The following is a 25442-nucleotide window of genomic DNA, read 5'->3' as shown; positions in this document are numbered from 1 at the left end:
ACGGTAAACAGGGGGAGTTGGCTCAGGTCTGACTCCTGACTCCGCCACACTCTCCCTGTGCCCCCCCCAAGAAATTTTTGGGGCTGCTCTTCCTCCCGGGGAAGGACTGCCCGTTCCATGATCTCGCCATCACGGTTGACAACTCCATTGTGTCCTCCTCCCAGAGCGCTAAGAACCTTGGCGTGATCCTGGACAACACCCTGTCGTTCTCAACTAACATCAAGGCGGTGGCCCGTTCCTGTAGGTTCATGCTCTACAACATCCGCAGAGTACGCCCCTGCCTCACACAGGAAGCGGCGCAGGTCCTAATCCAGGCACTTGTCATCTCCCGTCTGGATTACTGCAACTCGCTGTTGGCTGGGCTCCCTGCCTGTGCCATTAAACCCCTACAACTCATCCAGAACGCCGCAGCCCGTCTGGTGTTCAACCTTCCCAAGTTCTCTCACGTCACCCCGCTCCTCCGCTCTCTCCACTGGCCAGTTGAAGCTCGCATCCACTACAAGACCATGGTGCTTGCCTACGGAGCTGTGAGGGGAACGGCACCGCAGTACCTCCAGGCTCTGATCAGGCCCTACACCCAAACAAGGGCACTGCGTTCATCCACCTCTGGCCTGCTCGCCTCCCTACCACTGAGGAAGTACAGTTCCCGCTCAGCCCAGTCAAAACTGTTCGCTGCTCTGGCCCCCCAATGGTGGAACAAACTCCCTCACGACGCCAGGACAGCGGAGTCAATCTCCACCTTCCGGAGACACCTGAAACCCCACCTCTTCAAGGAATACCTAGGATAGGATAAAGCAATCCTTCTCACCCCCCCCCATTAAATGATTTAGATGCACTATTGTAAAGTGGCTGTTCCACTGATGTCAGAAGGTGAATTCACCAATTTGTAAGTCGCTCTGGATAAGAGCGTCTGCTAAATGACTTAAATGTAATGTAATGTAAGGGATTTCACCCCCGTAGTGGACAAAAATGAATGGCAAGTTATTGGCATTGACCGAACCATGCACACATTGGCCAATACCACCCAAAGCGGCGTTGATTCATGCAAAGTTTACTGCTATTGCCATATGGGTATTGCCAGTTGTAACACTTCAAAAATCCAACAGGTGGCGATTGCACTCCACCATGGTTTTTCATATTGGTATTGGACTCCAAGTCAACATCCAAAAGCCAAATTTTGAAAAAACGAATTTTTGAAAAAAACGTATCACCCCTTAAAAAAGTGCTTTCTGGACCGTTTTTCGAAATTCTTTCGCTTTTTTTGACAATTACACATGTATAAGAACTGTATGAAAATACTTTTGTCCAATTTTATTAACATAATTTTTTTAATTTTTTTACTTGCGCATATTGCATATGTTTTGTCCATTTGCAATATGATTTCATAGGAAGTCAGAAGTCAAAAGTCAAAAATTCTTAAATTTCATAAAAAACTTCACACACCCCTAAAAAAGTGCTTTCTGGACCGTTTTTCGAAATTTTTTCGCATTTTGTGTCAGTTACACACGTATAAGAACTGTATCAACATACTTTAGTCATATTTTATTATCATAATTTTTTTTTTTTTTTTACTTGCGCATATTGCATGTGTTTTGTCCATCTGCAATATGATTTCATAGGAAGTCAGAAGTCAAAAGTCAAAAATTATTAAATTTCATAAAAAACTTCACACACCCCTAAAAAAGTGCTTTCTGGACCGTTTTTCGAAATTTTTTCGCATTTTGTGTCAGTTACACACGTATAAGAACTGTATCAACATACTTTAGTCATATTTTATTATTATAATGTTTTTTTTTTTTTGCTTGTGCATAAGGCATATGTTTTGTGGGGGCCAAATGTCATAAGAAATTTGACATGCTCAAAAATCCTTCAGAAATGCAAAATTGACTGGCCTGATGAACTCGGGATGGCCGGGCAGTGATTGTTGTTCCTTTCAATCACTCGTGGTGTTGATTTCATCATGTCCATTTGTTTATGTTTTCTCACTTTTGCAAAGTCACTGTGCATTTGCCATATGGTTAACTGGGCATTCACCATCACCAATTTGTCATGCCATAAAAATCATGCAGGAATGCCAAATTGACTGGCCCGATGAACTCGGGATGGCTGGGCAGTGATTCTGGTACCTCTCCATCGCTCGTTTGGGTTGATTTCAGAATGTCGCTTTTGGTGATGGTACCTCACTGTTAAAACATATTGCAAATGTTCCTTACTTTTTCAAAGTCACTGAAAATTTTTGCAGGAATGCCAAATTGACTGGCCCGATGACCTCGGGATGGCTTGGCAGTGATTCTGGTACCTCTCCATCACTCGTTATGGTCGATTCCAGAATGTCCATTTGGTGATTTTTCTCACTCTTTCAAAGTCACTGTGCATTTGCCATATGGTTAACTGGGCAGTCACCATCACCAATTTGTCATGCTATAAAAATCATGCAGGAATGCCAAATTGACTGGCCCGATGACCTCGGGATGGCTGGGCAGTGATACTGGTACCTCTCCATGGCTCGTTTGGGTTGATTTCAGAATGTCGCTTTTGGTGATGGTACCTCACTGTTAAAACATATTGCAAATGTTCCTTACTTTTTCAAAGTCACTGAAAATTTTTGCAGGAATGCCAAATTGACTGGCCCGATGACCTCGGGATGGCTGGGCAGTGATACTGGTACCTCTCCATGGCTCGTTTGGGTTGATTTCAGAATGTCGCTTTTGGTGATGGTACCTCACTGTTAAAACATATTGCAAATGTTCCTTACTTTTGCAAAGTCACTGAAAATTTGTGCAGGAATGCCAAATTGACTGGCCCGATGACCTCGGGATGGCTGTGCAGTGATACTGGTACCTCTCCATGGCTCGTTTGGGTTGATTTCAGAATGTCGCTTTTGGTGATGGTACCTCACTGTTAAAACATATTGCAAATGTTCCTTACTTTTGCAAAGTCACTGAAAATTTTTGCAGGAATGCCAAATTGACTGGCCCGATGACCTCGGGATGGCTGGGCAGTGATACTGGTACCTCTCCATCGTTCGTTAGGGTTGATTTCAGAATGTCGCTTTTGGTGATGGTACCTCACCGCTTAAACATATTGCTAATGGACAAGAGTCACCTGCAAGTCACTGTCCATCAGTCAATTTGATATCATTCAAAGCTAACTATTGGAGGCACTGTCAGTCTCTACGCACCCCAATGATACGTCCCTCCATCCATGTTGTGTATCTGTGTGATTTAGTTTTCCTTTGAATTTTTATGGGAAAAATGACTGATTTACAGTTCATGGGGGTTGCCTAATCATATATATGAAGTTTTGGAAAGATCTGATATTTTTAACCCCTCCAAACAGCCCATGAGAGACCAATTATGGCACTTCCGGTTGGCACAGGAAGCTGTAACTCAACATACATCCTCATTGGGCTATTCCATTAGAGAATCCTGAGTTTTAAGTCTTTACCATGAAAACTGACTGATTTACACAGGGTTCAATTCACTATGTCCATCAAATTGCAGGCAGTGTATGGGTATACACTTTTAGGGCGATTTGGACCACTTCCGGTTGGTCCAGGAAGCTTAGAATCGACACAGGTAGACCTTATAGTGGTCTGATGGACTGGTACCAAAGACAGGTTCATACAACATTCATAACCCATATAGACTCCAGGTTGTATTTAGTGGAGCAGCCAATATATTCCTATGGGGAGAGAAGTCAATGAACACTGTTTTTATGTAAACACCTTCTTTTGACTGTGAAGGGTTAATGTCACACGGTCAAGGATAGGCTTGGACAGATCAGGAGGACCTTAGGAACAGTCCTGTGGTTGAATTGTCTTTCTAAACCTAACGGTTCCGCCGCTGTCACCCAAAATCAAATGACGTACTGGTGAAGGCTTAATATTGGGCCTATTTTTCTCATGGTCGCCGCGCTCAGACCGAGCGAGCTACGGTCAAGCGGGGCGCCTCGTTGGACTCGGCACAGTCTGGACTCTATGGTGATGCCATTGTTTGTGTTGATTTCAGAATGTCCATTTGGTCATGTTTTCTCACTTTTGCAAAGTCACTGTGCATTTGCCATATGGTTAACTGAGCAGTCACCATCACCAATTTGTCATGCCATAAAAATCATGCAGGAATGCCAAAATGACTGGCCCGATGACATAGGGATGGCTGGGCAGTGATTTTGGTACCTCTCCATCGCTCGTTTGGGTTGATTTCAGAATGTCGCTTTTGGTGATGGTACCTCACCGTTAAACATATTGCAAATGTTCCTTACTTTTGCAAAGTCACAAAAAATTCTTGCAGGAATGCCAAATTGACTGGCCCGATGACCTCGGGATGGCTGGGCAGTGATACTGGTACCTCTCCATCGCTCGTTTGGGCTGATTTCAGAATGTCCATTTGGTGATTTTTCTCACTCTTTCAAAGTCACTGTGCATTTGCCATATGGTTAACTGGGCAGTCACCATCACCAATTTGTCATGCTATAAAAATCATGCAGGAATGCCAAATTGACTGGCCCGATGACCTCGGGATGGCTGGGCAGTGATACTGGTACCTCTCCATGGCTCGTTTGGGTTGATTTCAGAATGTCGCTTTTGGTGATGGTACCTCACTGTTAAAACATATTGCAAATGTTCCTTACTTTTGCAAAGTCACTAAAAATTCTTGCAGGAATGCCAAATTGACTGGCCCGATGACCTCGGGATGGCTGGGCAGTGATACTGGTACCTCTCCATGGCTCGTTTGGGTTGATTTCAGAATGTCGCTTTTGGTGATGGTACCTCACTGTTAAAACATATTGCAAATGTTCCTTACTTTTGCAAAGTCACTGAAAATTTTGCAGGAATGCCAAATTGACTGGCCCGATGACCTCGGGATGGCTGGGCAGTGATTCTGGTACCTCTCCATCACTCGTTTGGGTTGATTTCAGAATGTCCATTTGGTGATTTTTCTCACTCTTTCAAAGTCACTGTGCAGTTGCCATATGGTTAACTGGGCAGTCACCATCACCAATTTGTCATGCTATAAAAATCATGCAGGAATGCCAAATTGACTGGCCCGATGACCTCGGGATGGCTGGGCAGTGATACTGGTACCTCTCCATGGCTCGTTTGGGTTGATTTCAGAATGTCGCTTTTGGTGATGGTACCTCACTGTTAAAACATATTGCAAATGTTCCTTACTTTTTCAAAGTCACTGAAAATTTTTGCAGGAATGCCAAATTGACTGGCCCGATGACCTCGGGATGGCTGGGCAGTGATACTGGTACCTCTCCATGGCTCGTTTGGGTTGATTTCAGAATGTCGCTTTTGGTGATGGTACCTCACTGTTAAAACATATTGCAAATGTTCCTTACTTTTGCAAAGTCACTGAAAATTTGTGCAGGAATGCCAAATTGACTGGCCCGATGACCTCGGGATGGCTGTGCAGTGATACTGGTACCTCTCCATGGCTCGTTTGGGTTGATTTCAGAATGTCGCTTTTGGTGATGGTACCTCACTGTTAAAACATATTGCAAATGTTCCTTACTTTTGCAAAGTCACTGAAAATTTGTGCAGGAATGCCAAATTGACTGGCCCGATGACCTCGGGATGGCTGGGCAGTGATACTGGTACCTCTCCATCGTTCGTTAGGGTTGATTTCAGAATGTCGCTTTTGGTGATGGTACCTCACCGCTTAAACATATTGCTAGTGGACAAGAGTCACCTGCAAGTCACTGTCCATCAGTCAATTTGATATCATTCAAAGCTAACTATTGGAGGCACTGTCAGTCTCTACGCACCCCAATGATACGTCCCTCCATCCATGTTGTGTATCTGTGTGATTTAGTTTTCCTTTGAATTTTTATGGGAAAAATGACTGATTTACAGTTCATGGGGGTTGCCTAATCATATATATGAAGTTTTGGAAAGATCTGATATTTTTAACCCCTCCAAACAGCCCATGAGAGACCAATTATGGCACTTCCGGTTGGCACAGGAAGTGTAACTCAACATACATCCTCATTGGGCTATTCCATTAGAGAATCCTGAGTTTTAAGTCTTTACCATGAAAACTGACTGATTTACACAGGGTTCAATGCACTATGTCCATCAAATTGCAGGCAGTGTATGGGTATACACTTTTAGGGCGATTTGGACCACTTCCGGTTGGTCCAGGAAGCTTAGAATCGACACAGGTAGACCTTATAGTGGTCTGATGGACTGGTACCAAAGACAGGTTCATACAACATTCATAACCCATATAGACTCCAGGTTGTATTTAGTGGAGCAGCCAATATATTCCTATGGGGAGAGAAGTCAATGAACACAGTTTTTATGTAAACACCTTCTTTTGACTGTGAAGGGTTAATGTCACACGGTCAAGGATAGGCTTGGACAGATCAGGAGGACCTTAGGAACATTCCTGTGGTTGAATTGTCTTTCTAAACCTAACGGTTCCGCCGCTGTCACCCAAAATCAAATGACGTACTGGTGAAGGCTTCATATTGGGCCTATTTTTCTCATGGTCGCCGCGCTCAGACCGAGCGAGCTACGGTCAGCGGGGCACCTCGTTGGACTCGGCATAGTCTGGACACTATGGTGATGCCATTGTTTGTGTTGATTTCAGAATGTCCATTTGGTCATGTTTTCTCACTTTTGCAAAGTCACTGTGCATTTGCCATATGGTTAACTGGGCAGTCACCATCACCAATTTGTCATGCCATAAAAATCATGCAGGAATGCCAAATTGACTGGCCCGATGACATAGGGATGTCTGGGCAGTGATACTGGTACCTCTCCATGGCTCTTTTGGGTTGATTTCAGAATGTCGCTTTTGGTGATGGTACCTCACTGTTAAAACATATTGCAAATGTTCCTTACTTTTGCAAAGTCACTGAAAATTTGTGCAGGAATGCCAAATTGACTGGCCCGATGAACTCGGGATGGCTTGGCAGTGATTCTGGTACCTCTCCATCACTCGTTAGGGTCGATTCCAGAATGTCCATTTGGTGATTTTTCTCACTTTTGCAAAGTCACTGTGCATTTGCCATATGGTTAACTGGGCAGTCACCATCACCAATTTGTCATGCCATAAAAATCATGCAGGAATGCCAAATTGACTGGCCCGATGACATAGGGATGTCTGGGCAGTGATACTGGTACCTCTCCATCGCTCGTTTGGGTTGATTTCAGAATGTCGCTTTTGGTGATGGTACCTCACTGTTAAAACATATTGCAAATGTTCCTTACTTTTGCAAAGTCACTGAAAATTTTTGCAGGAATGCCAAATTGACTGGCCCGATGACCTCGGGATGGCTGGGCAGTGATACTGGTACCTCTCCATGGCTCGTTTGGGTTGATTTCAGAATGTCGCTTTTGGTGATGGTACCTCACTGTTAAAACATATTGCAAATGTTCCTTACTTTTGCAAAGTCACTGAAAATTTTTGCAGGAATGCCAAATTGACTGGCCCGATGAACTCGGGATGGCTTGGCAGTGATTCTGGTACCTCTCCATCACTCGTTTGGGTTGATTCCAGAATGTCCATTTGGTGATTTTTCTCACTCTTTCAAAGTCACTGTGCATTTGCCATATGGTTAACTGGGCAGTCACCATCACCAATTTGTCATGCCATAAAAATCATGTAGGAATGCCAAATTGACTGGCCCGATGACATAGGGATGGCTGGGCAGTTATTCTGGTACCTCTCCATGGCTCGTTTGGGTTGATTTCAGAATGTCGCTTTTGGTGATGGTACCTCACTGTTAAAACATATTGCAAATGTTCCTTACTTTTGCAAAGTCACTGAAAATTTGTGCAGGAATGCCAAATTGACTGGCCCGATGAACTCGGGATGGCTTGGCAGTGATTCTGGTACCTCTCCATCACTCGTTAGGGTTGATTTCAGAATGTCGCTTTTGGTGATGGTACCTCACCGCTTAAACATATTGCTAATGGACAAGAGTCACCTGCAAGTCACCGTCCATCAGTCAATTTGATATCATTCTGACACCAAACTGATACAAACTGACACCAAACCCACTTTTCCCAACTCATTTAGGAGCCAAGTATAACATACTTCAGAGCTGGCCCAAAATTCACAAGGCCTTCGGTACAAAACATTAAAAAACCATAAAACACATAGTTACTTTCTAGCTGCGGGGCCAGTTCGGACATTATGTGTAGTCCTATGTGAGGCGACCCCGAATCCCGAGTTTCGGCCCGATAGGTCATTTGGTGTCCGAGTAAAAGCCTAATTGGTGCTGAAAATCCACTTTTTTCAATGCCTTGCTACGGGGTCCTTGAATGAGCTATCGGACCGAGATGTTGGGTTCTGTCTCTATGGGCCGAGACGGTCACAATGCACCTAGTCTTGTGTCTCTGGGACATTTCTAAATGTCGCCATTTTCGTAATGGTCAAAATGAATTGAAGTCATTGCAAATGTTCGACGCTGTTTCTCGGTCCGAGAACCTCCTAGAGCGCCGTAACTCACCACGCACTATCTACCTGAGGTCTAGAACAGGATTCTAAAGTTTCGGAACTCTAGGTCTGACGGTTCTTTTTAGCTCGAACAAAGCTAACTATTGGAGGCACTGTCAGTCTCTACACACCCCAATACGTCCCTCCATCCAAGTTGTGTATCTGTGTGATTTATTTTTCCTTTGAATTTTTATGGGAAAAATGACTGATTTACAGTTCATGGGGGTTGTCTAATCACACATATGAAGTTTTGGACAGATCTGATTTTTTTAACCCTTCCAAACAGCCCCTGAGACACCAATTATGGCACTTCCGGTTGGCACAGGAAGCTATAAATACACACATGTCTTGACTGACATAGAAACCTAGGGAATCCTGAGTTTTAAGTCTTTAAGTTGAGAATTGACTGATCTACACAGGGTTGAAAAATGCAGAGGCCTCGGCACCTTTCGAGGTGATGTACATCCAAATACCTTTTGGGTCAATCTAACCACTTCCGGTTGCTCCAGGAAGCTTAGAATCGACACAGGTAGACCTCATAGTGGTCTGATGGAATGTCATAGAAGACAGGTTCATACAGCATTCATAACCCATAAAGACCCCAGGTTGTATTTAGGGGAGCAGGCAATGTATTCCTATGGGGAGAGAAGTCAATGCACACTGTTTTTTTGTAAACACCTTCTTTTAACTGTGAAAGGTTAATGCCACACAGTCAAGGTTAGGCTTGCACAGATCGGGAGGACCTTAGGAACAGTCCTGTGTTTGAATTGTCCTTCTAAACCTAACGGTTCCGCCGCTGTCACCCAAAATCCAATGACATTGTGGTGCAGGCATCATTGTGGGCCTATTTTTCTCATGGTCGCTGCGCTCAGACCGAGCGAGCTACGGTCAAGAGGGGCACCTCGTTGGACTCGGCACGGCCTTGGGATTATGTTTATGCCATTGCCTGCTCTCTGTGTCTTTAAACACCACGCTTTGTCACTCCATCCTTGCTGTGTGTGTGTGTGAGAGCTTTTCTTTGACATCTGTTGGGAAAAATGACTGATTTACAGTTCATGGGGGTTGTCTAATCACACATATGAAGTTTTGGACAGATCTGATTTTTTTAACCCTTCCAAACAGCCCCTGAGTCACCAATTATGGCACTTCCGGTTGGCACAGGAAGCTGTAACTCAACATACATCCTCATTGGGCTATTCCATTAGAGAATCCTGAGTTTTAAGTCTTTACCATGAAAACTGACTGATTTACACAGGGTTCAATGCAATATGTCCATCAAATTGCAGGCAGTGTATGGGTATACACTTTTAGGGCGATTTGAACCACTTCCGGTTGGTCCAGGAAGCTTAGAATCGACACAGGTAGACCTTATAGTGGTCTGATGGACTGGTACCAAAGACAGGTTCATACAACATTCATAACCCATATAGACTCCAGGTTGTATTTAGTGGAGCAGCCAATATATTCCTATGGGGAGAGAAGTCAATGAACACTGTTTTTATGTAAACACCTTCTTTTGACTGTGAAGGGTTAATGTCACACGGTCAAGGATAGGCTTGGACAGATCAGGAGGACCTTAGGAACAGTCCTGTGGTTGAATTGTCTTTCTAAACCTAACGGTTCCGCCGCTGTCACCCAAAATCAAATGACGTACTGGTGAAGGCTTAATATTGGGCCTATTTTTCTCATGGTCGCCGCGCTCAGACCGAGCGAGCTACGGTCAAGCGGGGCGCCTCGTTGGACTCGGCACAGTCTGGACTCTATGGTGATGCCATTGTTTGTGTTGATTTCAGAATGTCCATTTGGTCATGTTTTCTCACTTTTGCAAAGTCACTGTGCATTTGCCATATGGTTAACTGGGCAGTCACCATCACCAATTTGTCATGCCATAAAAATCATGCAGGAATGCCAAAATGACTGGCCCGATGACATAGGGATGGCTGGGCAGTGATTTTGGTACCTCTCCATCGCTCGTTTGGGTTGATTTCAGAATGTCGCTTTTGGTGATGGTACCTCACCGCTTAAACATATTGCAAATGTTCCTTACTTTTGCAAAGTCACAAAAAATTCTTGCAGGAATGCCAAATTGACTGGCCCGATGACCTCGGGATGGCTGGGCAGTGATACTGGTACCTCTCCATCGCTCGTTTGGGCTGATTTCAGAATGTCCATTTGGTGATTTTTCTCACTCTTTCAAAGTCACTGTGCATTTGCCATATGGTTAACTGGGCAGTCACCATCACCAATTTGTCATGCTATAAAAATCATGCAGGAATGCCAAATTGACTGGCCCGATGACCTCAGGATGGCTGGGCAGTGATACTGGTACCTCTCCATCGCTCGTTTGGGTTGATTTCAGAATGTCGCTTTTGGTGATGGTACCTCACTGTTAAAACATATTGCAAATGTTCCTTACTTTTGCAAAGTCACTGAAAATTTGTGCAGGAATGCCAAATTGACTGGCCCGATGACCTCAGGATGGCTGTGCAGTGATACTGGTACCTCTCCATGGCTCGTTTGGGTTGATTTCAGAATGTCGCTTTTGGTGATGGTACCTCACTGTTAAAACATATTGCAAATGTTCCTTACTTTTGCAAAGTCACTGAAAATTTTTGCAGGAATGCCAAATTGACTGGCCAGATGACCTCAGGATGGCTGGGCAGTGATACTGGTACCTCTCCATGGCTCGTTTGGGTTGATTTCAGAATGTCGCTTTTGGTGATGGTACCTCACTGTTAAAACATATTGCAAATGTTCCTTACTTTTGCAAAGTCACTGAAAATTTTTGCAGGAATGCCAAATTGACTGGCCCGATGACCTCGGGATGGCTGGGCAGTGATACTGGTACCTCTCCATGGCTCGTTTGGGTTGATTTCAGAATGTCGCTTTTGGTGATGGTACCTCACTGTTAAAACATATTGCAAATGTTCCTTACTTTTGCAAAGTCACTGAAAATTTGTGCAGGAATGCCAAATTGACTGGCCCGATGAACTCGGGATGGCTCGGCAGTGATTCTGGTATCTCTCTCCATCACTCGTTAGGGTTGATTTCAGAATGTCCATTTGGTCATGTTTTCTCACTTTTGCAAAGTCACTGTGCATTTGCCATATGGTTAACTGGGCAGTCACCATCACCAATTTGTCATGCCATAAAAATCATGCAGGAATGCCAAATTGACTGGCCCGATGACATAGGGATGTCTGGGCAGTGATACTGGTACCTCTCCATCGCTCGTTTGGGTTGATTTCAAAATGTCGCTTTTGGTGATGGTACCTCACCGCTTAAACATATTGCTAATGGACAAGAGTCACCTGCAAGTCACCGTCCATCAGTCAATTTGATATCATTCTGACACCAAACTGATACAAACTGACACCAAACCCACTTTTCCCAACTCATTTAGGAGCCAAGTATAACATACTTCAGAGCTGGCCCAAAATTCACAAGGCCTTCGGTACAAAACATTAAAAAACCATAAAACACATAGTTACTTTCTAGCTGCGGGGCCAGTTCGGACATTATGTGTAGTCCTATGTGAGGCGACCCCGAATCCCGAGTTTCGGCTCGATAGGTCATTTGGTGTCCGAGTAAAAGCCTAATTGGTGCTGAAAATCCACTTTTTTCCATGCCTTGCTACGGGGTCCTTGAATGAGCTATCGGACCGAGATGTTGGGTTCTGTCTCTATGGGCCGAGACGGTCACAATGCACCTAGTCTTGTGTCTCTGGGACATTTCTAAATGTCGCCATTTTCGTAATGGTCAAAATGAATTGAAGTCATTGCAAATGTTCGACGCTGTTTCTCGGTCCGAGAACCTCCTAGAGCGCCGTAACTCACCACGCACTATCTACCTGAGGTCTAGAACAGGATTCTAAAGTTTCGGAACTCTAGGTCTGACGGTTCTTTTTTAGCTCGAACAAAGCTAACTATTGGAGGCACTGTCAGTCTCTACACACCCCAATACGTCCCTCCATCCAAGTTGTGTATCTGTGTGATTTATTTTTCCTTTGAATTTTTATGGGAAAAATGACTGATTTACAGTTCATGGGGGTTGTCTAATCACACATATGAAGTTTTGGACAGATCTGATTTTTTTAACCCTTCCAAACAGCCCCTGAGACACCAATTATGGCACTTCCGGTTGGCACAGGAAGCTATAAATACACACATGTCTTGACTGACATAGAAACCTAGGGAATCCTGAGTTTTAAGTCTTTAAGTTGAGAATTGACTGATCTACACAGGGTTGAAAATGCAGAGGCCTCGGCACCTTTCGAGGTGATGTACATCCAAATACCTTTTGGGTCAATCTAACCACTTCCGGTTGCTCCAGGAAGCTTAGAATCGACACAGGTAGACCTCATAGTGGTCTGATGGAATGTCATAGAAGACAGGTTCATACAGCATTCATAACCCATAAAGACCCCAGGTTGTATTTAGGGGAGCAGGCAATGTATTCCTATGGGGAGAGAAGTCAATGCACACTGTTTTTTTGTAAACACCTTCTTTTAACTGTGAAAGGTTAATGCCACACAGTCAAGGTTAGGCTTGCACAGATCGGGAGGACCTTAGGAACAGTCCTGTGTTTGAATTGTCCTTCTAAACCTAACGGTTCCGCCGCTGTCACCCAAAATCCAATGACATTGTGGTGCAGGCATCATTGTGGGCCTATTTTTCTCATGGTCGCTGCGCTCAGACCGAGCGAGCTACGGTCAAGAGGGGCACCTCGTTGGACTCGGCACGGCCTTGGGATTATGTTTATGCCATTGCCTGCTCTCTGTGTCTTTAAACACCACGCTTTGTCACTCCATCCTTGCTGTGTGTGTGTGTGAGAGCTTTTCTTTGACATCTGTTGGGAAAAATGACTGATTTACAGTTCATGGGGGTTGTCTAATCACACATATGAAGTTTTGGACAGATCTGATTTTTTTAACCCTTCCAAACAGCCCCTGAGTCACCAATTATGGCACTTCCGGTTGGCACAGGAAGCTATAAATACACACATGTCTTGACTGACATAGAAACCTAGGGAATCCTGAGTTTTAAGTCTTTAAGTTGAGAATTGACTGATCTACACAGGGTTGAAAAATGCAGAGGCCTCGGCACCTTTCGAGGTGATGTACATCCAAATACCTTTTGGGTCAATCTAACCACTTCCGGTTGCTCCAGGAAGCTTAGAATCGACACAGGTAGACCTCATAGTGGTCTGATGGAATGTCATAGAAGACAGGTTCATACAGCATTCATAACCCATAAAGACCCCAGGTTGTATTTAGGGGAGCAGGCAATGTATTCCTATGGGGAGAGAAGTCAATGCACACTGTTTTTTTGTAAACACCTTCTTTTAACTGTGAAAGGTTAATGCCACACAGTCAAGGTTAGGCTTGCACAGATCGGGAGGACCTTAGGAACAGTCCTGTGTTTGAATTGTCCTTCTAAACCTAACGGTTCCGCCGCTGTCACCCAAAATCCAATGACATTGTGGTGCAGGCATCATTGTGGGCCTATTTTTCTCATGGTCGCTGCGCTCAGACCGAGCGAGCTACGGTCAAGAGGGGCACCTCGTTGGACTCGGCACGGCCTTGGGATTATGTTTATGCCATTGCCTGCTCTCTGTGTCTTTAAACACCACGCTTTGTCACTCCATCCTTGCTGTGTGTGTGTGTGAGAGCTTTTCTTTGACATCTGTTGGGAAAAATGACTGATTTACAGTTCATGGGGGTTGTCTAATCACACATATGAAGTTTTGGACAGATCTGATTTTTTTAACCCTTCCAAACAGCCCCTGAGTCACCAATTATGGCACTTCCGGTTGGCACAGGAAGCTATAAATACATACATGTCTTGACTGACATAGAAACCTAGGGAATCCTGAGTTTTAAGTCTTTAAGTTGAGAATTGACTGATCTACACAGGGTTGAATAATGCAGAGGCCTCGGCACCTTTCGAGGTGATGTACATCCAAATACCTTTTGGGTCAATTTAACCACTTCCGGTTGCTCCAGGAAGCTTAGAATCGACACAGGTAGACCTCATAGTGGTCTGATGGAATGTCATAGAAGACAGGTTCATACAGCATTCATAACCCATAAAGACCCCAGGTTGTATTTAGGGGAGCAGGCAATGTATTCCTATGGGGAGAGAAGTCAATGCACACTGTTTTTTTGTAAACACCTTCTTTTAACTGTGAAAGGTTAATGCCACACAGTCAAGGTTAGGCTTGCACAGATCGGGAGGACCTTAGGAACAGTCCTGTGTTTGAATTGTCCTTCTAAACCTAACGGTTCCGCCGCTGTCACCCAAAATCAAATGACATTGTGGTGCAGGCTTCATTGTGGGCCTATTTTTCTCATGGTCGCTGCGCTCAGACCGAGTGAGCTACGGTCAAGCGGGGCACCTCGTTGGACTCGGCCCTGCCTTGGGATTATGTTTATGCCATTGCCTGCTCTCTGTGTCTTTAAACACCACGCTTTGTCACTCCATCCTTGCTGTGTGTGTGTGTGTGAGAGCTTTTCTTTGACATCTGTTGGGAAAAATGACTGATTTACAGTTCATGGGGGTTGTCTAATCACACATATGAAGTTTTGGACAGATCTGATTTTTTTAACCCTTCCAAACAGCCCCTGAGACACCAATTATGGCACTTCCGGTTGGCACAGGAAGCTATAAATAAACTCATATCCTCATTGGGGTATGCCTTTACAGAATCCTGAGTTTTAAGTCTTTACGTTAAGAACTGAGTTATTTACGGAGGGTTTAGTGAGTGTGTGTTATTTCAGAAAATCATAGAAAATCACAGAAATGTCGCAGAGCTCCGCAGCACATTTTAAAAATACTCGTATGAACACCCTGCAACTGGATCTGTAACCGTTGAAAAAAAAAAACACCTATATCTGAACATCACGATCTGGTCAACGTACGATTTCTCGTAAATGACGATAGATAAATGGCCGATTTTTTTTTTATTGACACCGGAGGCTCCTTGACTTTGACGTGAAGTGAAAAAATCTTTTCTCTATTTTCATTTTGGACCTTTAATCCCAGAAATATGGCCATAACTCAAAAACCGTTGAGGCCTAGACGCCATCTTGTTCGGGGCCATCTTCCCATAATGCCAAACCTACGCCCACCAAGTTTCGGCTTCGAAATATTTTCGGTTTCCGAGATATGGCACGTCGTGATTCGTGATGTTTTGTCCAATAGCAATATGATTGCTTATGCCCTCTTGTGGGATATTTCGGCATTGCGCAAAAATGGGCTAAAATTTGTTTATTTTATTAAACGAAAACCGAATGTCCGACAAAGTTCATTTGATGACTTCCCGGTAGGTCTGGCCCTACCGCTCGGCCCGACGCCGTCCCCGAATTTCTAAAATGTTTTCGGACGTCTAGTAAGGGACCGTACAGTTCCAATAGGGACTTTCTCACTAACTATACGGTGATTGTCGAAATGTTCCCTTATGTATGTAAATGCCTCTCGGGCTTCCAGCCGCTCTGCCGTGCTAGCTCCTCATAGTGCCGCCTCTCTGCCTTCGCTGCCTCCAGCTCGGCTTTGGGGCGGCAATATTCCCCTGGCTCTGCCCAGGGTCCTTTCCCGTCAAGGATCTCCTCCCAAGTCCATTCTTCCAAATAATGCAGCCTCTCCACTGCTGCTGCTGCTTCTGCTGCTGCTGCTGCTGTTGCTCCTGCTGCACCTGTCGCTTCTCCTGCTGCACCTGTTTACCACGCCGCTTAGTCCTTGGTTGGTGGGTGATTCTGTAATGGTTTTCTTGTGGGGAAAGAGAGGCGGACCAAAATGCAGCGTGGTTAGTTTTGTGCATCTTTAATAAAGATGAAAGTATGACAATCTACAAAACAAGAAACGTGCAAAAACAGTCCTATCTGGTGCCACAAACACAAAGACAGGAACAATCACCCACAAAACCCAACACAAAACAGGCTACCTAAATATGGTTCCCAATCAGAGACAATGACTAACACCTACCTCTGATTGAGAACCATATCAGGCCTAACATAGAAATGGACAAACCAGACACACAACATAGAATGCCCACCCAGCTCACGTCTTGACCAACACTAAAACAAGGAAAAAACACACGGACGATGGTCAGAACGTGACAATGTATGTAAATTGAACACCACACATTAGCTGCTACTGGAGGCTGAATGGTACAACAGCTATTTCCATGTAAAAAATGTACGGGATCCATTTCTCTGTTGTTTTTGATAGTAAGCCACTCTAGTAACTTAAAGTGGGTACAGCCTCAGAGTTCACATTAAGCACACACTGGAAGTTGCACAGAATTTTCACAACATTCAAGTTTGCGCTCAGCAGATCTGAAATTTAGTCAGGGCCGAATTTCTTCTGAGGGAACATCGGTGTGAACGATGCTGAATAGGTGTAGACAAAGAAGAGCTCTCCAGTAGGTGTACCAAAACATTCAAGGTCCCACCTTTCTCCACAGTCGTATAGACTACACAAAGAAATGAATACATTATTTGGACATACTCATTCTAGGAAATGGGTATTGAAATTGAGAACACAAAAAAGGGAAGGAGAAGAGACCTGTAATTTTCCACCAATAACTCACTTTCACTCCTCCCAGGGGTGGAGCAACACTCATATGTGCTATACATACTACTAGAGTAGACCTGAGGGAAATGAACAGAACTGACTGAGTGGAGTGCATGGGATGGGGTGTTGTTCCACTCTGCAGACCAGTTAGTTATTCATTGCTGAGGCCATCTTATCTAGTAGCTCCTTTGAAAGCCAACACTGTAGTAAAACCCAAAGCGTGTTCTATCTTTGAGGGGAATTGCTCCTTCTGTGACGGTAAGACTTGGCTTTTAACCTTGTTTTATTTTTGTTGTTGCATCAACTTAACTATTTAACCCTCTGGCATGTTTGATTATTCGGTGTGTTACATTGGAATGGGAGCTACACACTGAGTGTTCACAACATGAAGAACATCTGCCCTTTAGTGACCAGGTGAATCCAGGTGAAATCTATGATCCCTTATTGATGTCACTTGTTAGATTCACTTCAATCAGTGTAGATGAAGGGGAGGAGACAGGTTAAAGATGGATTTTTAAGTCTTGAGACAATTGAGACTTGGACTGTGTATGAGTGCCATTCAGGGGGTGAATGGGCCAGACAGGATTTAAGTGCCTTTGAACAGGGTATGATAGTAGGTGCCAGGCTCACTGGTTTGTGTCAAGAACTGTAACGCTACTGTTTTTTTCATGCTCAACAGTTTCCCGTGTGTACCAAGAATGGTCCACTACCCAAAGGACATCCAGCCAACTTGACACAACTGTGGGAAGCATTGGAGTCAACATGGACCAGCATCCCTGGGGAACGCTTTCATCAACTTGTAGAGTATGGACTCTGATGAATTGAGGCTGTTCTGAGGGCTAAAGGGGGTGCAACTCAATATTAGGAAGGTGTTTGTTCCTAATGTCTTGTACACTCAGTGTACATCATTAATCCTAACACACTGTGGGATGTCAGGTCAACCGACTCCCAACACATTGATGCTGAAGATGATAAAGAGAGAGTTTACCCAAGTTACAGAATGACACATCGATTTTGTTACTGTCTAATCAGTCCCTGGCACGGGTCCCACATGCTAACTTTTAAGCAAAAGTTTATCAAAAGCTAACTGTTGGGGCTCCCGAGTGGCGCAGCAGTCTAAGGCACCACATCTCCGTGCAAGAGGCGTCACTACAGACACCCACTAAAGACACCCTAATCCAGGCTGTATCACAACCGGCTGTGATTGGGAGTCCCATAGGGCGGCGCACAATTGGCCCAGCGTTGTCCGGGTTTGGCCGGGGTAGGCCGTCATTGTAAATAAGAATGTGTTCTTAAATGACTCGCCTAGTTAAATAAAGGTTCAATGAAAGTATAAAAAATGAAAATACATGCATTTGTGGTACAAATCCCATTCAAGTCATGGGACCGATATTAGCATTTTTGCGCATCATGTCCAAATCATATATATATATATATATCCCATTTAGCAGACGCTTTTGTCCAAAGCGACTTACAAGTCGGCTGGGGCCACTACTTTTACATATGGGTGGCCCTAGCGGGAATCGAACCCACGACGCTTGGCGTTGCAAGCGCCATGCTCTACCGACTGAGCACCCGAAAGTATCAGAAATGTATTGAGAAGCTCAACAGTCTCCTACAGATGTTTTGAGCATGATGAGCATGGATTGCTGTTATACCTTGTCCACAGACTGCTTCTAGGGTCAGGAAACCAATATGTCAAAAGATATAGATCATCCTAAATATATTCAAAGGGCATTGTGTCATTGTACTTTCCCCCCCTTAGAATAAATAGGCATAATAGTTTTGTAATGCCCATAATTGACTCCTGGAAGGAAGCCTTTTTTTAAATGGTGCAGTCATACCTAGTTACATTGTATTATCATGTACAGTGCCTTCAGAAAGTATTTACTACTGCTGTGGCGGTCATGACATTTTGTCAGCTGGTTGTTGTCATGCAAAATTCTGCCGGTCTTATGGAAATTGACCGTTAATTAACATAAACACGTTTAGCATTTCCAGGGCTCCATGCTTACAAGCCACTGATGCACACATTTGGAGCATCTACATTTAAAAAGTAGAATAAATCAATTGTATATTATATACTGTCCACCATCACAATAAATCCATGATTTATTTTAGGGAGGTTTAAAGAAACATGATATGAAGAAAAGTTATTTCAGAAGGACAGAATATGAGTTGTCCTACTGTATGTTTTCTGGCTATGCGCCATGCCATAAGCTGTAGGCGTGTAAATTTAGGAGATAAGATATGCGTAAGTCCCATGTGTAACGGCTTTCTGTAAGCAAAGGAGAGTCAGACCAAAATGCGGCGTGGCTATTGCGATTAATGTTTAATGAAACAAAGTAAACACATCAAATACAAAAACAATAAATGTAACACGAAAACCGAAACAGCCTAATACTGGTGCAAAGTAACACAGAAACAGAACAAGGACAATCACCCACCAAACCCAACACCAAACAGGCTACCTAAATATGGTTCCCAATCAGATACAATGACTAACACCTGCCTCTGATTGAGAACCATATCAGGCCAAACATAGAACTAGACAAACTAGACATGTAACATAGAATGCCCACTCAGCTCACACCCTGACCAACCAAAACATAGAAACATACAAAGCAAACTATGGTCAGGGTGTGACACCATGCCTTTATTTTTTATATTATATGATTTTATAGTAAGAAGAATAGTATTGAATTTAACTGAATAAAATAGAAAGGATATTTTTCCCATTCTGTAGCGAGTGCGCATATGAAGTGCATGAAAGTTGAGCGTTAAAGTGATCATTTGAAACAGGTCCTATATGCTAGATTTAGAGTTCTGTCAATTTTAGTTGTGAATGATACAAACCTTAGAATGACTTAGAAGTGAAATCATATATGGAATGCACGATAGGCTATTGATTTGAAAAATGATTTAAAAAAAACTTTTAAGTGATCATCATATTTCCACCTATAAGACTATTCTCAATGTAATCCAAAACCCAATCCAAAGCATCTCTCACTCACATGGCTCTCCGTTACCTGATTGGGTCGTTCTCACAGGCTACAAGTCAGACACATCCAGGACGCAACTGCACGTGTCCGTATCCAATTCCGAGGTGCATATTGAAGATATTGGAAGAACTGTTGAAATGTACTTTTCGTCAGCCAATAAGATGAGTAGACCTAACAAACAGCAAAACCACTAGCCTATGTCAATCTACTATTCCCCATAGTACAAAGTCGACCTATTCTGTGCGAGAAATAAATATTCCAAACATAGTCTGGGACTGTTGCGGAATACGATAGATCACAAATGAATACAACCACACGCAACAGAACATTTAGCTTAAAATGTTGATAAACTATTAGGTTATTTCTTCACATTATAAACGCATCAATGCGCACATGGTAGTAGTCTATAAGCGCAAATGTTCCATTAGCAGAAAACACCATTATCAAAGGAGACCGCAAATGCAATTATGCATGTCATGCTTTTATTATAAAGGTTCATTTTTATTGTCAACATTATCTTCCCCAAACTTGAAACTCATACACTCTTTATGTATGACAGTTAGGCACTACACCCATTGTAATTAATGTGCTTTAGTTGTGACACAAACCTTATCAAACATATAGGCCTATGGGATTGGCTACATGGACTACAGGGAAAGGAGGACCGAGCACGCGCTCATTCTCATCGACTGGGCTGTAGTGGAGCAGGTTGAGAGCTTCAAGTTCCTTGGCTTCCACATCACCAACAAACTAACATGGTCCAAGCACACCAAGACAGTCTTGAAGAGGGCACAAAAAACCTATTCCCCCTCAGTAGACTGAAAAGAATTGGCATCGATCCTCAGATCCTCAAAAGGTCCAAGAGGCTTCTAAACAGCTTCTACCCCCAAGCCATAAGACTCCTGAACAGCTAATCAAATGGCTTCCCCCCTTCTACGCTGCTGCTACTCTCCGTTATTATCTATGCATAGTCACTTGAATAACTCTACCTACATGTACATATAACCTCAATTAACTTGACATCGGTGCCCCCCGCACACTGACTCTGTACCGGTACCCCCAGTATATAGCCCCACTATTGTTATTTACTGCTTCTCTTTAATTATTCTTATCTCCAACTTTTTATATATATTTTTTAAAACTTTTGTATATTTAATTTTTGGGGGTATTTTTGTAACTGCATTGTCGGTTAAGGGCTCGTAAGTAAACATTTCACTGTAAGGTCTACATGTAACGATGTACACTGAGAGTCAGTGAACAGCGCACCGACATGACACAAACAGAAACAACGATGACTGGGGAAGAAACTAAAGGCAGTGACATATAAAGGGCAGGTAATGAAGGAGGTGATGGAGTCCAGGTGAGTGTCATTATGAACATAACGCTGGTGACAGGTGTGCGCCATAACGAGCAGCCTGGTGACCTAGAGGCCGGAGAGGTGAGCACATGTGACAATACCCCCTCCCAGATGTGCGGACGCCGACCAAGATGACGACCTCGGGGATCAGGAGCGGACCGGTCACCTCTGCTAAGGCGCAGAAACCTGACGAACCGGCTGAAGCGTGAGAGCCTGATGAGCCGGCTGAGACCTCCCCGGTTGCCTCGGGTCGAGGCATGGGAGCTTGTCGAACCCGCTGAGGCATGGGAGCTTGTCCAACTCGCTGAGGCATGGGAGCTTGTCGAACCCGCTGAGGCATGGGAGCTTGTCGAACCCGCTGAGGCATGGGAGCTTGTCGAACCCGCTGAGGCATGGGAGCTTGTCGAACCCGCTGAGGCATGGGAGCTTGTCCAACTCGCTGAGGCATGGGAGCTTGTCGAACCCGCTGAGGCATGGGAGCTTGTCCAACTCGCTGAGGCATGGGAGCTTGTCGAACCCGCTGAGGCATGGGAGCTTGTCGAACCCGCTGAGGCATGGGAGCTTGTCGAACCCGCTGAGGCATGGGAGCTTGTCGAACCCGCTGAGGCATGGGAGCTTGTCGAACCCGCTGAGGCATGGGAGCTTGTCCAACTCGCTGAGGCATGGGAGCTTGTCGAACCCGCTGAGGCATGGGAGCTTGTCGAACCCGCTGAGGCATGGGAGCTTGTCGAACCCGCTGAGGCATGGGAGCTTGTCGAACCCGCTGAGGCATGGGAGCTTGTCCAACTCGCTGAGGCATGGGAGCTTGTCGAACCCGCTGAGGCATGGGAGCTTGTCCAACTCGCTGAGGAATGGGAGCTTGTCGAACCCGCTGAGGCATGGGAGCTTGTCGAACCCGCTGAGGCATGGGAGCTTGTCGAACCCGCTGAGGCATGGGAGCTTGTCGAACCCGCTGAGGCATGGGGCTTGTCCAACTCGCTGAGGCATGGGAGCTTGTCGAACCCGCTGAGGCATGGGAGCTTGTCCAACTCGCTGAGGCATGGGAGCTTGTCGAACCCGCTGAGGCATGGGAGCTTGTCGAACCCGCTGAGGCATGGGAGCTTGTCGAACCCGCTGAGGCATGGGAGCCGAACCCGCTGAGGCATGGGAGCTTGTCGAACCCGCTGAGGCATGGGAGCTTGTCCAACCCGCTGAGGCATGGGAGCTTGTCGAACCCGCTGAGGCATGGGAGCTTGTCGAACCCGCTGAGGCATGGGAGCTTGTCGAACCCGCTGAGGCATGGGAGCTTGTCGAACCCGCTGAGGCATGGGAGCTTGTCCAACTCGCTGAGGCATGGGAGCTTGTCGAACCCGCTGAGGCATGGGAGCTTGTCCAACTCGCTGAGGAATGGGAGCTTGTCGAACCCGCTGAGGCATGGGAGCTTGTCGAACCCGCTGAGGCATGGGAGCTTGTCGAACCCGCTGAGGCATGGGAGCTTGTCGAACCCGCTGAGGCATGGGAGCTTGTCGAACCCGCTGAGGCATGGGAGCTTGTCGAACCCGCTGAGGCATGGGAGCTTGTCGAACCCGCTGAGGCATGGGAGCTTGTCCAACTCGCTGAGGCATGGGAGCTTGTCAAACCTGCTGAGGCATGGGAGCCTGTCGATCCCGCTGAGGTATTGAAACCCGTCGGGCCTGTTGAGGCAGGGGAACCCGACAAACCGTCTGAGGCCTCCCAGGTAGCTCCGGTTTGGACACTCGGACCCGACATCACATCCAACACCAAAACAAAACAAAAAAACACTCTCTAATGCTTCCATTTGGTGAGTCGTCATTCTGCAACGATGTATGCTGATAGTCGGGAAGCAAGTTCAGGGAGTGAATACGTTTAATAAATAAATGAACAGCGCACCAACATGACACAGAAACAGAAACAACGACGACTGGGGAAGAAACCAAAGGGAGTGAGTGACATATAAAGGGCAGGTAATCAAGGAGGTGATGGAGTCCAGGTGTGCGCCATAACGAGCAGCCTGGTGACCTAGAGGCCAGAGAGGGACACACGTGACACTACACCTGTTGTATTTGGTGCATGTGACAAATACAATTTGATTTGACTTGGGGTGTGTGACTGATTCGAAAAAGTTGCTAAAAAAGGCTTTGTTTCTTATGCTGGGCATAATTCACAAGTGATCATTTATAATTCACAAGTGATAGGCTGATATTGTCACCCATCAGACTATTCTTCAGTTAGTCTTGTCTTTACATATACTAAATAATATATGTGTGACATTTGATTTGATTTAGAATGGACCATTATCATGCACCTGTATCGAAACAGGGGCAGCGGAAAAAATACATGTCATCTATGCACTTAAATAGCAAGTGGAGGAGGCTTTTCCCCATGGTTCATTTTCATACCAGCAAGGCAGGCTATACTCCTGCAATGTGCATAATATTAGGAATGTTGAGTAATAAATATCATAGGCCTAGCCTATAGAAAGGTGATGGGATCCTCGTCTTTTTATTAGCGGTTTTCTCCCACGATTGCATAGCCTACAGAAATGTTGCGCAACATGAGCTCATGGGCTCTCAGGAAGTGTTTGATTAGATTTTCAAAACATATTTGCATTGATGTCAGAGTGATGAGACGGACAATAGAGTGTTGAGTACCAGGCAGTTAGCAAGTTTGGTAATTTAAATAGCAGCAGCATCAGAGCTTGGAGATGTCTAATTACTGTGACTAAACGGTCATGTGGAATTTGACTGCCTTTGTGACTCGTGACTGCCGGTGTGGCGGTAATACGGTCACCGCAACAGCATGCTTAAACTCTTAATATGCATATGGGTGTTTTGACTTCATCATCACCTTAGAAAGCATTGTCCATTTCATTGTGTTAGGCTTTGAAACAACAACCACAATGAACATGTTTTCCACTCAGTTTCAACCTGTTTTAGAACTTTTTTCTTCAAAGTTACCAATCACAGTGAGGTGAGTTTTAAAAGTATGATAGGTCTACTGTTTTGATGAAAAGTGTTTGATGTGATTCTCTATTGTATTTGCCTTGATGTCAGAGTGGTTAGAGGGACAATAGAGCCCTGAGTACCAGGCCATTAGCACCTGATGGTTGTTATCAAGTTGGGTACTACCAACTCATGTCCAGTGTATTAAGAGGAGATTACTGTGACTCGGTCAAGTGAAATTTTACTGTGGTCATGACTCATGACTGCCAGTGTGGCGGTAACACGTTGGCAACACTGCAACAGTCCTAATATCCACACCCCATTTTTTTCTCCATATTTAGTTTTGTTACAGCCAGTTGCCAGAGAGGAGGAAACTGCTCATGTATTTCACCTTGAGGCCAGTGGTGATTTTAAAACAATTACAGAATTGAATGGTTGTGATATGAGAACTGAAGATGGATCAACAACATTGTAGTTCTTCCACAATACTAACCTTAATGACAGAATAAAAAGAAGGAAGCCTGTACAGAATAAAACATATTACCAAACATGCATCCTGTTTGCAACAAGGCACTTAAGTATACAAAGCGTTATGTTTGGGGCAAATCCAACACATCACTGAGTACTACTTTTCATATTTTCAAGCATGGTGGTTGCTGCATCATGTTATGGGTATGCTTGTCATTGGCAAGGACTAGCGAGTTGTTTAGGATAAAAATCAATGGAATACAGCAATAAGCACAGGCAAAATCCTGCTTTCCAACAGACACAAATTCACCTTTGAGCAGGACAATAACCTAAATCAAAAGGCCAAATCTACACTGGAGTTGCTTACCAAGACAATATTGAATGTTCATGAGTGGCCAAGTTACAATTTTGACTTAAATCGACTTGAAAATCTATTGGCAGACTTCAAAATGGCTGTGTAGCAATGATAAACAATCAACTTGACAGAGCTTGAAGAATTTAAAAAATATTATAATTTTTTAAATAAATAATGTAAAAAGTATTTAAATAGGATTTTATGAAGAATAATATTGTACAATCCAGGTGTTGGAAGCTCTTAGAGACTTACCCCAAAAGGTGCTTCTACAAGGAATTGACTTATCAATTAA

General features: G+C 44.5%; 1 protein-coding gene across 6 annotated transcripts in view; it reads left to right on the top strand.

Annotated features, from left to right (window-relative positions):
* LOC135558704 (sodium- and chloride-dependent glycine transporter 1-like) overlaps positions 1-25442 on the top strand; it is a 103423-nt gene that overhangs the window by 25510 nt on the left and 52471 nt on the right. For 3 of the 6 annotated variants that reach the window (XM_064992754.1, XM_064992749.1, XM_064992750.1), the window contains exons 1-2: positions 17114-17284; positions 17706-17830. The exons of 1 other annotated variant lie outside the window; for it this stretch is intronic. The gene's annotated coding sequence lies outside the window, so the exon portion shown is untranslated. Of the gene's footprint in view, positions 1-17113; positions 17285-17705; positions 17831-25442 lie in introns of those variants that run through there. 2 more of the 6 variants (XM_064992752.1, XM_064992753.1) reach the window with 2 other exon arrangements.

This window comes from Oncorhynchus masou, chromosome 17 (genome assembly GCF_036934945.1).
Source record: "Oncorhynchus masou masou isolate Uvic2021 chromosome 17, UVic_Omas_1.1, whole genome shotgun sequence".
Taxonomy (NCBI): domain Eukaryota; kingdom Metazoa; phylum Chordata; class Actinopteri; order Salmoniformes; family Salmonidae; genus Oncorhynchus; species Oncorhynchus masou.
Note: the sequence above shows the minus strand (reverse complement) of the source record. Positions and strands in the feature narration are given on the sequence as shown.